Below are 14,399 nucleotides of genomic sequence, written 5' to 3'. Positions count from 1 at the left end.
ACTCCTTGTAACTTTAATTATACTGACCTTCCTATCTGTATTCAGACTGAGCGTACCATCATTAAAGGTGATTATAACGCTAGACATAGGAATATTGGTAATTCGCAGTTCAGTAATCGTAACGGCAACCAACTGGTGTCACTATTAGGTAGTCACGATGATGCACAGATTGTGGGTGACCTTGAACCGACGAATATCTACGGAGGTATTCTTGGTCTATGTCTCGGTTTCAACGTCTCCCACACCGTGTGCGCCTCGTCAATAGTGCCAGATATGGCGTCTGATCATCTGTCTATGTTAGCCATTGTAAACATTGGCAGCTCTATCCTCCCTGGCGGAGTGTTCACGCGGAAGAGGCTGGCTGTGCCCATCGATCAACGAGACAATCTTGTTGCTCATGTGTCAGATTGGTGCAGTTCATCTGAGCCTTCATCAGTTGAAGATTTTAACAATGAGCTCACAGATATTATCGAGCAGTTTATAGAATCACTTGATCCATCGTCCAGGCCACGTAACCCAAATTACACTGGTCATAGCACTTATGCTTATTATAATGATTCTAAAGTGCATGCACTAAAACGCACTGCCAGAATAATTGGACTAGCTTATAGAAGGACCCGCACTGCTGAAATGCTTCGGCTCTTTCAAACGGCTCTGGCTAAGGCCAGGGAACATATGGTGGAGCTGAGGCAGACAGACTGGGAAACTTTTGTACGTAGTCTCAATTCTCACACGCCACTAAGTCGGGCATGGAAGGATATCAACAAGATCAAAGGGAAAAATGCTGCAGAGATCTCATACCCTAATCCTCTGCACAGAGCAAATGAGCTTGTTGATGCTTGGGCCACGACTTTCAGCTTTGACAGTCTTCCTCTACCCTCACAGAATGAATTAAATAATAGATATACTGATAGGGCAAGGTTCCTTGACGTCATGCTTCATCAAGAGGATGACTGTGACATGTTTTTTACTGAATACAAACTAGACTCTGCTCTACATAAAGGCAAAGCTACATCACCCGGGGAGGATGGAGTTACTTACGGCATACTGCCTATGCTTCTGCTAGTTCCAGGGAATCCCTTGCTTGAATTGTATAATATGAGCTATGAAACTGGGGAGCTTCCTAAGTCATGGACCAACAGTGTTATTATTCCCATTCCTAAACCTCACCAGCCGAGTGTTTTTCGCCCAATCTCCCTCACTAGTTGTCTCTATAAGTGTCTTGAGAGGATGGTTCTCAACCGTCTCCTTTACAAAATTATTAATATGTTGTCTCCCCAGATATATGGCTTCACGCATGGAAAGAGTGTACATCACTGTATTACCACATTCCTCACCCTACAGACTGATAGGTCATATACCACTTTCCTAGATCTTAAGTCAGCCTTTGACATTGCTAACCCACACGTCATTCTGAGAGAACTTGCTAAAATGAATGTTGGAGGATGGCTTCTACGGAGGATAAGAGGCTATCTATTCAACAGGAAGTCATCTGTACTGTTCCAAGGGTATAGGCGTGTAACGAGAGATTTTGAACTTGGCACTCCACAGGGAGGTGTTCTCAGTCCTACTCTGTTCAATGTGTTAATCAGTGCACTTTTAAATTTAGTAACTAGAAAGTCCAGCGAACACATCATTAGCTATATGGATGATATACTGATCCACATCAATGGGTATACCAACACCCAAAATGTTCTGAACTCTGTATTGTACACATGTCAGGAACTATGCTTAGTAATCTCAGTAGAGAAAACAAAGATCCTGAACCGACGCCCACCCAGACGGGGTGGGGCCGTTCGCAAAATGCAGTTGGATGATGGCTCTCTGCTCGACTATGTAACCAGATACAAATACCTTGGTCTTGAGGTTCTACTGTACCGCAATGTTTTAGCCAGACTGGGTCGTCAATGTAGAGAGAGGCTCCGTGCTCTCAAGGCTGTGGCAGGCTATGGCAGGCAAACACAACTATACTGTACAGTGTTATATATTTATTTCAGTTTGAACAATTTTTAACATTAAAGGATAAATTCTTTAATTGGTTGAAATTGGTTTTAACATTCGAAATCTAATTTGTTGATGTTAAATAATATAAGGTTCAAATTTATCAAGATACATACTTTAAAAACTATTTCTATTTGATACCAACAGTATCACGTTAAGAGAAGAGTCTCGCCTTGCTAACCCAAGTATAAAATATATAAAGAAACGGTGCAACTGTACTGGTATCTGCAGTACAAATATATGTCCCTATTTAAAAAAAAATAAACTGCACCAATCACTGCCACTCCTCACACCAATGCAACAATAAGGAGAGTGATAACAGTGCTTCACATTCGACAATGTTAAATTATTTAACAGATGACGCGATAATGAACATTGGAACAAATGTACAGCTCTCTGACCTTCATATAAAATATGCATGTGACCTCATGAAACTGTGCTAAGGGTAGAAGGCCTTCATGACCCAGCGTTGTAGCAGGACCTCTCCTGGCCAGTTACAATTGGTGAATTTATTCAAATTATCCAAGTTGGTGGTTGTCACTGGGTCACCAACCATCAACGTTTCCAACATTGGAGTAACTGGACAAATTAACATATACGACACCAGGCATAAATTACCATCCAAATCTACTGAAGTTATCTTGTGTGCTCTTGCTAATTGCCAGGATGATAAGCTGATATGCAATATAATGAATGTCAGCAGACACAGGGACTTAAGTATGAGTGGGGTATATGCTGTGGCGTTTGCTGCATCACTTGCAAGTGGTGTAGATCCGGTGAACCTCGTATGATGTGCAGAATGAGACAACATCTTCAAGAGAACTTTAAAGGAAAGTGTCTCATCTCATTCCCTGCAGCTCAGACACTGAGAAGAAAACGAATCATCCGGTCATGCTCGATGGAAGTGTACTGCATTTGCAGAAAGCCAAATGATTTGAAGCTGATTTTATGCTGTGACCGTTGCAATATTTGGCACCATGGATCATGTGTAGGTGCTACAGAATGTAATGATGATTCGTGGATTTGTTTCTTGTGCGCTAGTAAGTTGTGAATTATAATTTAAAATACTTAATTAATACATTATTATTATTATTATTATTATAACCTTACCAAATGCTTTGCTGAATCAAATATTGTTATTACTTTCAATGTGTTACAATAGCATAATTAAGTGCTGCAAGTGTCAGGTATTTTATATAGTCGGTATTTGTTATATTCTGTACTCTTTTTATGTTATTTAAATTTCAAATAGAAATAGTTTTTAAAGTATGTATCTTAATAAATTTGAACCTTATATTATTTAACATCAACAAATTAGATTTCGAATGTTAAAACCAATTTCAACCAATTAAAGGATTTATCCTTTAATGTTAAAAATTGTTCAAACTGAAATAAATATATAACACTGTACGGTACAGTTGTGTTTAATTATGTTTTGCGATTCCTTTGGAAAAAGTATTTGTGCACCAAGTACTACTAGGTCAGTATGAGATATGCTGAATGTTGTCAATATACCATCTGAATACGCTTCACTTTGCGTTAATCATTGAACGTCCTAATGATTAAGGTCCCCAAAAGGACTTAATCAGACCTCAGTGGATATTTTTACTCTCCCTCTCTCTCTCTCTCTCTCTCTCTCAGAGCATCCCCTTATGTGTTGTATGTGGGTGCTGAAGTTCAGTCTCTTCTCTATGTATAGGTGAAGGAACTTTCCATAATTGTTATTGCTAATGTTTACTTGTAATACTGGGTATATACATCCAGTCCAGTGTTCTTACCCTCGACCGCGGAGAGGGTAAGCCGCGGCCGTATGGTCTGAAACCCACAAATATTTACAATGGGGAGGGGGGTGGATAACATTTCCTCTTCAAGCACGCGCACACAAATGAACTATGTTACTTAACTGGAAGCACTCGTACAACATAATTTTCACGATTTCTCAGGATTATTATATTTCTTACCAGTATATATACAGTATAGTACCTAGGAGGTTCTCTTCAATGATATAGCAAGTTGATATCTAAGATAATTAAAAGAACCCAAGCAAACTACTCTGGAAATGTGCAGGACAAACATATCTATTGTGACACTAGCCCTCCATATATGTCAGTTGCTTAAATTATAAACTGTACTTGTGGCCGGTCTCGAGCCCATTGTTGATGTGACAATGTGCATTGACTTTTGTAACTAGTTTATCAAGATTATAACTTGCTTGGCTATATGAATTGTGGGCTCAGTCCCTGATCCCATTATGTGCCTCTGTATCACTCCACTATCGCTCATAGGATGGGTATGGGGTGCATAATAAATGAACTAAACTAAGCTCTGCCTTTTTGATAACATATACAATTATAAGCTTTATTTGTGAATCTCAATTAATTTAACAATATATCACAAAGCCTGTAGGGTTCGGTGAGATGAGCGAAGAGACATGGGAGATTTTACTTAAGTACAGTACATGGTAGTTTAAGTAGCGAACGCATGTCAACGAATAACGAGTATATATAACAAAACTATTGTCCTATGAAGTCGATTTAACTTCCAAACATATATTTTTTAAGGGGGCATATCGTTTTAAATCGTTATAAATTAAAAGTTGTTCAATTTGCTTATAAATTTATTTAGGAAATGGTTATAGAAAGGGCTGCAACTGGTCCAAGTTTCACCATCACACCCTAAACAGAAAAGGAGAAAAAAAATACACAACGTATTATGCAACGAATGTTCAACATTCTCAAATAATCTCAGGGAACACATGTGTCAACTAAAATGTCTACTATGTGCTGTAGAAGCACAAACTCTTGTAATAATTGTAATATGTATGTGCAATATATTTATATGTAATTTTTTTTCTTTGTTTTTTTCTTCTTTTTTTTGGCTAATTTCTTTTTTCATTTGTTATCAAGGGATTTGCATGAAACTTGCACACCTTGCTCAATGGATGCCTATCTGCAAGGGTGCAAATTATGAACGAAATCTGTCGAAGTCAAGCTCAGCTACAGGTGGCCGAACTTTGATCTTTATTTTACTCAGGAAAGTAATTTACAACTTCAAAGTACTTCATAGCTTTCATTTATTAATCAATTTTCATGCAAATTACACCGTATATGTAGAGTTTGTGCTTCTACAAAACGTAGTAGACATTTTAGTCCAAAGTCCATTTGTTGATTTTATAAAAATTTATAAACATCATATATTGCATATTTTTGGAAAGGTAACTTTGAAAAATTATATTATTGCACTAAACACTTTATTGATAAAACGGATCACTACAATCCTTTATTATGTGCTAATTTTAATATCTGAGTGTTATAGAAATGATTTTAGTTGACACACGTGTTCCCTGAAATTATTTGAAAATGTTGAAAATTCGTTGCATAATACGTTGTGTATTTTTCTTCTCCTTTTCTGTTTAGGGTGTGATGGTGAAACTTGGACCAGTTGCAGCCCGTTCTATAACCATTTCATAAATAAATTTATAAGCAAATTGAACAACTTTTAATTTATAACGATTTAAAACGATATGCCCCCTTAATAAATGTTAAATGTTTTCTGGCTAGTTATGTTAGATTTTATTAACAATACGTATTCTACTTGTTAACATTATAATTTAAATTTGTGATAATTTGTGCAGAGAAGTGCGACAACTGGATATGCCAACAAACACTTTCCAAACAACGATATATCTTGGATAAGTCGCTCCACAACATTGCCGCTTGGACCATCGACTTCCTTTGATGCTACTTATTTCATAATGAAATTACATTAGTTTGAAGTAAATATATGTTTTCTCATGTTCTGCATTCAGCACTCACATTATAGTGAGTAAATATACCATATTACTTCATTACTTAAATAATGCTTGGAGGGTTTGAGTAGCTTTGGGTCTTTAGTGGACAGAATCTCCAATAGATGGGGGCGAGAGGTGCCCCCATCTCTCTCGCCCGAGCAAGAGTCAAAACTTAATTTAAAATTGATATATCTTTGTTCTCGAACATAATATATTTCATTTGGTGCAATCATAATAATGTTCATATCTCGGTCTTTCTGGAGGCATATAAGATTTTAGGCTTTATTAGCGTATCTTTGTTAATTATACAATATATCGGCAAGTGCGTAGGCGTCTGCACTCCATGCCCGACAAGCTACTGAGCGCTACTATAAAAACATATGTATATTCACTTGAGCTATAAATATGACTATTGTAATGTATTTAAAATGAAGCTCTTATTTCTATCTTGCTTAAGACATATAAAACATTTGTGCTTATTAACGAATTCACGTGAAATAAACATTGATCTAAGAGAGAGTTGCTCTGTCGTTCAGTCTGTACGGGGTGGGAGCTCCATAATTTTTAAAATGCATGTATCTTCATTAGAACTTTAAATATGTCTATGGTAAAGTGTTTAAAGTGAAGCTTATATGCCTGTCTTTCTTGAGACATATAAAACATATATGTATATTAACGAATTCACGTGAAATAAACATTGTTCTGAGAGAGAGTTGCTCAGTCGATCAATCTGTCCAGAGTCAAAGCTCGGCTATTATAAAAGTACATGTATTTTCGCTTTAAATTTAAATATACCCATGGTAAGGTATTTAGAATGAAGCTTATATTTCTATCTTTCTTGTGACATATAAAACTCTTACGTTTATTAAGGAATCTGCGTGAAATAGGCATGGTTCTGAGATGAATGCGGCGGTTTTCGAGCTCGACGAGCAATGAAAACTGCCCCTTTTATAAAACTACAAATATCTTCGGTTTTACTTAAAATATTTGTCTGGTAGAGGTTTAACATATAAATCGCGTTTTTGTCTTTCTTCTGACTAATAAATAATTTTGGTTTAATAAGTCATCAAGATGTTTTCAACAATATTTCACATGTATTTCATGTGAACAATGTATTTCAACAATACAATACAACAAATACACACATTGGTACATTATTGCAAAAGCACTATACTATATATATACATATATATATATATATATATATATATATATATATATATATATATATATATATATATATATATATATATATATATATATATATATATATATATATATATAAATTGTTGCAAGTCGAGCAACAAATATTTTACATTGAACAACAAATGAGATTGGAAAAGCAGTATTGCCACCTCTGCTATACAGAAAAAATAGACCCCAGACACACCCTGTGGGTAGTAATGGACCCCCATACCGCCACTATGAGGGGTAGTGGACCCCATAATAACACTATGGACGGTAGTGGACACTATACAAACACTATGGGCGGTAGTTGACTTCATAGCGACCCTGTGGGCGGTAGTGGACCCCCTGCCGACCCTGTGGGTGGCAGTGGTCCCCCTACCGACCCTGTGGGCGGCAGTGGAACCCCCTACCAACACTGTGGGCGGTAGTGGACCCCCAGCAAACATTTTCATGTTTTTAAAACATCCTAAAAACGACATTTCATTGTTTTCAGCACGTTTATAATTACGTTTAGAAAATGTTTTTTGAGAACTTTTATATACAACCTTAGAACGTAAATAATTAACATTTCTAAAAACTTTTTTATAATCTTTTAATTACCTACATTAAAACGTTTAGGGTAAATTAGGGTATAATAATTTTGTAATTCATATCTGAAATAGAAAGGGAGAGAAAGAAAGAAGACATATCTGAGAAAGAAATGGACATCTTATATATGTAGTAGTGAAATATGTGACTACGGCGACGCGCACCAGCTGCCCCAGGTGGCACTCTTGAGTGCCACCCGACAGGTGCCGCGCGCGTCGTCGTAGTCACACAGGGTTTTGGGGGATTTTCCCGGAAGTTGACAGGTGCCGCGCGCGTCGTCGTAGTCACACAGGCTTTTGGGGGAATTTCCCGGAAGTTTTGGCATGTTTGGGTATGTGGACAGGAAAGAGGGGAGGTCATGTTGGGCAGCTGACAGGTGGCGCGCGTCCCTCTAGTCCTCGCGGGTTATGGGAATTTCCCGGAAGTTATGGCGCGTGTCGGAGGTAATTGGAGCGCGTCGCTCCAGTCCTCGGGGTTAAGGTAAGTGCTCAGGAAAGATGAGAGTAAGTGGTAGAGTAAGTGATGGAGTAAGAAAATAGAAGGAAGATGGAGGAAGGAGTAAAAGAGTTGATCGTGAGTTAGTGTGTAGATGAGAGAAGGCAGCACGGCCTGTTATGTTGTTTTGGGATGGGAGCTGGATGGAGTTTCCCCTTCGTCGGGAGAGAGTGCTCTGGGCCATTATGTGGTTAGACAAACCCATTGACTCCCCTACAGGAAGGTCTTAAGTGATGTTTGTAAGAAATGCATGGAAAAGACACGGGGCTGCACCTGGCTTTTTCTGTGTTCGGGTCAAGAAAGAGGGAAGTCACTCTCGTTGTGAGACTGCAGCGGGCCATTATGTGGTTAGACAAACCATTAACGTCCCCTACAGGAAGAGCTAAGTGTGTGTGTGTGTGAGGATGAGGGCAAAGTCTCCTGCAGGAGGGGAGTGTACCATTACCTAAAGCGTTTTTCAATGTCGCGACGGGGTAAGCGTACTGGTCGCAGGTTGGAGCCTGACTGGTCATCTTTCCAACTAGTCTGGGTATTTCTCCTACGTCACCGGAAGTGGTGGGACACCCATTACCATTGCGTTTCGCCAGGGTCTGCGACTCTCTCTCTATCTGTCTCTGTCTCCCTGTCTCTCTCTCTCTCTCTCTCTCTATCTGTCTCAGTCTCTCTGTCCCCATGTCTCTCTCTCTCTCTCTATCACTCGCTCTGTCTCTGTCTCTGTCTCTCTCTCTCTCTCTCTCTCTCTCTCTCTCTCTCTCTCTCTCTCTCTCTCTCTCTCTCTCTCTCTCTCTCTCTCTCTTCAGATCATTTAATAGTTGGGGAAAGTAACATCATTTTCCTTTCTCCTGCTGCCGCTGTTCACATATCTTTCTCCATTTCACTTAGACTGACAACGCATCAGAGGATGATCACCATGTCAATTTTCAAGCCCGCCTTCACTCTCACCCTTACATCCTTGTAAGGTAACACGACCAATATGCTAACTTCGTTCTTTACCCAATATCATTAATGTAACGTGGAGAATATACCAACTTCGTTCGTTCTTTGCCCAAATTCCATTTTAAGAGTAACGATCTCGGTCTCTGTCTCTCTCTCTCTCTCTCTCTCTCTCTCTCTCTCTCTCTCTCTCTCTCTCTCTCTGTCTCTGTGCCTCTCTCTGTCTCTGTCTCTCTCTCTCTCTCTCTCTCTCTCTGTCTCTCTCTCTCTCTCTATCTCTCACTCTGTCTCTGTCTCTGTCTCTCTCCCTCTCTAAAGTCCACCACACGACACTTCACTTAGTAAACTCAGTCAAAGTCAGTAGGTTAGCATTTACTAAAAGAGAGAAACATTTCACATCGTCACGGAGACGCGATCTCTACCTACAAATTGTTCTTGTTAACTGTGATCACAACATCTGCTGGCCAAATAAATATCATTGAAATGTATGCATGTTTACTCAATCTCCATCACCTCTCCGTCCTACATCCATAGCAAGACTCCTGAATGAATGAACCGGCAGCCCCTCTCGCTGCAGTCTCACCTTCGTGATGGTTTGAGGTGTATTGAGATGGAGGATGTAATGGCTCGACCTTACACTCTCCCCGTCCACCCCCACTTACCCTTACCCCTACCACCCCCTCCATGGCCGAACCATCACTGCCCCCTTCCCAGACCGGATGTTCAACTAAGCTTTAGTATCACCATTCTTTGCTGAAATAGCATTTTTTTAAGAATATCCAGTCATAAGCAGGTCTTCAATCTTATTATTATAACAAATCATAATTTGCTGTTCTCTCTCTCTGTCTCTCTGTCTCTCAGTCTCTCTCTCTCTCTCTCTCTCTCTCTCTCTCTCTCTCTCTCTCTCTATCTCTCTATCTCTCTATCTCTCTGTCTCTCTATCTCTCTATCTCTCTGTCTCTCTGTCGCTCTGTCTCTCGGTCTCTCTGTCTCTCAATCTCTCAGTCTCTATCTCTCAGTCTCTCAGTCTCTCTCTCTCTCCAGATCATTTAGTAGTTGGGGAAAGTAACATCAGTTCCCTTCTCCTGCTGCCGCTGTTCACGTATCTTTCTCCATCAAGGCTGTCTCTCTTAAGACCTACATCATCCAATGTAAAACACCAATCGACGAGAATAAGACCGGTGAGTCGATAGTGAAATAGCTCTGGGTTAAGTCTGTTTTTCAGTTCTTGTAACACAGTCAATGTAGCGTAATGGGAAACCAGTCTTTCTACTGCCTACATAAATAGCGTTTGAAAATGTATGCAAGTCTAGACAAACTCCTATAGCCCTTACATTCTAACACAAATAAAATATTAGCACATGATTGCATCGCATTATATCATCATTAAGTAACGTGGAGATCAACTTTCTGACTGTTGTCCGAATATCATTATTGAAATGTGAACTCCATTTAGCCAAACACTATATCTCCATTACATCTCATAGCATATGAATATTACGGTATACCAGTTTTAACCCTCTATAACACAATGTAACATAACTTTCTACAGACCAAATATCGTTTTTAAATGAAAGTATGACTTAGTCCTTATTCATTACATCTCTCACCATATAAAATATTGGCGTCTACCCCTTTTAGCCCTCTGTAACACAATGTAACGTAACGCAAATCAACTTTTTGCAGTCCAAAATGTCATTTTGAAACGGAAAGTGAGGGTTAGACCATCTCCATTACATCTCCTACCATATAAATAATTGATGGCCACCCCTTTTAGCCCTCTGTAACACAATGTAACACAACGTAACATATCGCAAATCAACTTTTTGCAGTCCAAAATGTCATTTTGAAACGGAAAGTGAGGGTTAGACCATCTCCATTACATCTCTTACCATATAAATAATTGATGGCCACCCCTTTTAGCCCTCGGTAACACAATGTAACACAACGTAACGTATCGCAAATCGACTTTTTGCAATCCAAAATGTCATTTTTAAATGAAAGTATGACTTAGTCCATCTTCATTACATCTCTCACCATATAGACAAGGTGTTAGCATAATGTGAAAAAATAGTTGATTTCAATTCTTAGCTTGTTCTTCACATGTTCAGTGTTCATTCTTGTATTCCCTATGTTCCTTATCAGGTCTTCATATTCTCTATAAGATCATATTCCCTGCATGTTCACTCTATTCATAAACTTTTTCTTACATGTTTTCTGTGTTCATTCCATGTTCTACAAATGTTCACAGCATGCTCAGTTCAATTCTTTTCACCTGTTTTTCTCATTTTTTTCTGTTTTCTACCATTTTCCCCGTATGTTCACTATGTTCTTTGTCAGGTTTTCATGTACATCATATGTTCTCTGTATAACTTTTATACTCATTATTCATGTTCTCAATGTTCTTAGCTTGTTCTTCACATGTTCAGTGTTCATTCTTGTATTCCCTATGTTCCTTATCATGTTTTCATATTCTCTATAAGTTCATACTCCCTGCATGCTCACTCTATTCATCAACTTTTTCTTACATGTTTTCTGTGTTCACCGTATGTTCACTGTGTTCATTCCCCTACTTAACCTCAATTTTTTTATGTTCTTTGTTTCTTTCATTCACTAACTAGTTCTTTGTCAAATAATATTATACGGCAATACAGTCCCCTCAACAATTTTAGTCACTCAGTTTTTATTTACAAAACTGTGTCAAAGTAATTCTCGTCATCGTCAGCTTAATAGTTCTACCAACCCATTCTTAAACAAATCTACACTTTATTCAGTTCCAAATTTACAAAGGCAAACCTTTTCTTGTAACTTCTTAACTAAAAATCTTTCGCCAATCAACTAAAACATAGTCACTTTCCTCATTTCTCAACTAAACTTATTATCCAATCAACCAAAAATAGTCAAAGGAATCTTTCCAACCCTGTTCATAACTAAACTTATTCCCTAGTCATCAGAAAAATATCCATGTTCTTCATGTTTCATTGTCATTTCATAACTAAAATTATCCATCAATCAACAGAAAAAGTCATATTCATCATCATTGTTCCTAACTAAAATTATGTTTTGGCAAGTAAGAAAAATAACCAAAGATATCTTTCATCACTGTTCTTAACGGACATTATACTTTGGGGAGCACAAAATAGTCTCCCTCATCATGTTTGTCTTTTCCGTAACTACAAGTATTCATCAGTCAAATAAAAATAGCTACTTTATCATGTTTCCCTGTCATTTCTTAACTGAAATGTCACTTCTCTCATCTGAAATAGACATGTATAACCTCTTTCCATCACTGTTCTTAACTAAAGCAGCCTTTCACTTTGCTAAAATAGTCATATTCATCATTGTTCCTAACTAAATTATATGTCGTTAAGTAAGAAATATAGTCAAAGACACTCTTCGAGACATCAAGGACTTACTCAAAGACATCAAAGTTACTCTTGTTGTTCTCAGAAGTCATTCTCAAAGTCCTCACTGATTTTCTCAGAGACAGCAAAGTTATGCTCGGAGTCACCTTCGTTCTTCAGAGAAACTTTCCAAAACATCTTTGTTCATCAAAGTTATTCTCGGAGTCATCAAAGGTATTCTTTAACTCACTTTTGGTCATTAAAGTTAATTTCTATGTTATAAAAGTTTGTCTCAGAGACATCTAAGTTCATCTTAGAGTCATCAAATGTAATCTCTAACTCACTTTTGTTCATCAAAGTTGATCTCAGAGTTAACAAAGGTAATCTCTAACTCACTCTCGTTCATCAAAGTTGTTTCAAAGACATCGAAGTTAATCTCAGAGTTATCCAAAGATATTCTCATGTCCACAAAGTTATTCCAAGAGACGTCAAAGTCAATCTCAGACATCTTCGTTCATAAAAGTTATTCTCAGAGACAACTAAAGTTATTCTCTAAGAGCTATCAAAAGTTATTCTCAGTCAAGATATGTTATTCTCTAAGTAACCTTCCGTTCATCAAAGACATTCTCTAAGCTCTCAAAGTTATTCTCTAAGACAACAAAGTCATTCTCAGTCATCAAAAGTTATTCTCAGACTCACCTTCGTTATTCAAAGAAGCCTTCTGAGACATCCTCGTTCAACAAAACTAACCTCAGAGCCATCAAAAAGTCAAATACAGTCATCAAAGTTATTCTCTAAGTAACTTTTCGTTCATCAGAGAAGCTTTCTAAGACATCTTTGTTCATCAAAGTTGATCTCTAAGACATCAATGTTGTTCTCTAAGACATCAATGTTGTTCTCTAAATCATAAAAGTTAATCTCTAAGGCACCTTCGTCTACTAGAGAAACTTTCCAATCCATCTTCGTTGATCAAAGTTATTCTCAGAATCATCAAAGAGATCTCTAATTCACCTTCGTTCACCAAAAGTTGTTCTCTAAGACACATTCGTTCATCAAAGAAACTCTCCGTCCATCATGTTATTCTTCAAGTCATCTTCAGTCATAAAATTTCTCTCCAAAATGTAACTAGTTCAGCTTTTCATACCAAACCCGCGCTTCTGTTAAAATATATTTTCTTAGTCACTTTACCCTAAAACTGTTCTCAGAACTACACTGTCCAAATCCTACGTAACCTATCCTCTCCACCCAATGTTACTTAGTTAGCGCAACGTTCCTAAACCTGACTTTACCTATCCTAACTCAACTTACCTTACCTTTACCTATCGTACCTAACTCAACCTGCATAACCTAACTTACATAACTTATCTTACCTATCCTAAAGTAACCTAACTTGCTTTACCTAACTTAATCTACATTCCCAAACTGCTGTATCCTAACTTATCTAGTCCAAACCAGCCATGATCTAACTTACATAATTATTCCTGCTTGTCTTTGTGTTTCGTCAATCATTGTCTCATATTCATTTACTCATTTCAAGGGTTAATTTCTCAAATGGACATTTTTGCATTTCAAGTGTTATTTGTTCAAGATTGTGTGTTTAACCATTTCAAAGGATTTTTGGTATATATGGGAATTTACTCGTTTCAAGGGCAAATTTCTCAGGGCAAATTTCTCAAATGGTCATTTTTGCAGATCAATGGTTTTTGTTAAAGTTCATCAAGCTGCTCTTAAGTTGTATTTATTATGTTTGTTATTATTTATTTATTCGTATTCCCCAACCTTTTAACCTAACCTTTCAGATGTAGTTTATGGTGTTTTTGACAGATTTGTTGAATATATTATCCTTTTCCTAACCTTTCAGATGTAGTTTTGTTTCTCCTTTGTATATTTTTACCCAAACCCACCATCCCACTTAACCTTCTTTCTCAAATTCAAGTCTAGTGCTCCCATGCTCTTCCTCCCCCCTCTCTCTTACTCTTTTCTCCTCGTTTCATGCTCTCACTCACTTGCTCTCTTGTTTTTCTTAGTAGATCTGATTCTTTACTATTGTAATTTTTATT

At 37.7% G+C, this 14,399-nt stretch overlaps 1 protein-coding gene across 1 annotated transcript in view; it reads left to right on the top strand.

The window, feature by feature from the left end:
• Rpn1 (regulatory particle non-ATPase 1) overlaps nt 1-14,399 on the top strand; it is a 674,509-nt gene that overhangs the window by 577,121 nt on the left and 82,989 nt on the right. The window lies entirely within an intron of this gene.

The sequence above is a fragment of the Procambarus clarkii genome, chromosome 6 (assembly GCF_040958095.1).
Source record: "Procambarus clarkii isolate CNS0578487 chromosome 6, FALCON_Pclarkii_2.0, whole genome shotgun sequence".
Taxonomy (NCBI): Eukaryota; Metazoa; Arthropoda; class Malacostraca; order Decapoda; family Cambaridae; genus Procambarus; species Procambarus clarkii.
Note: the sequence above shows the minus strand (reverse complement) of the source record. Positions and strands in the feature narration are given on the sequence as shown.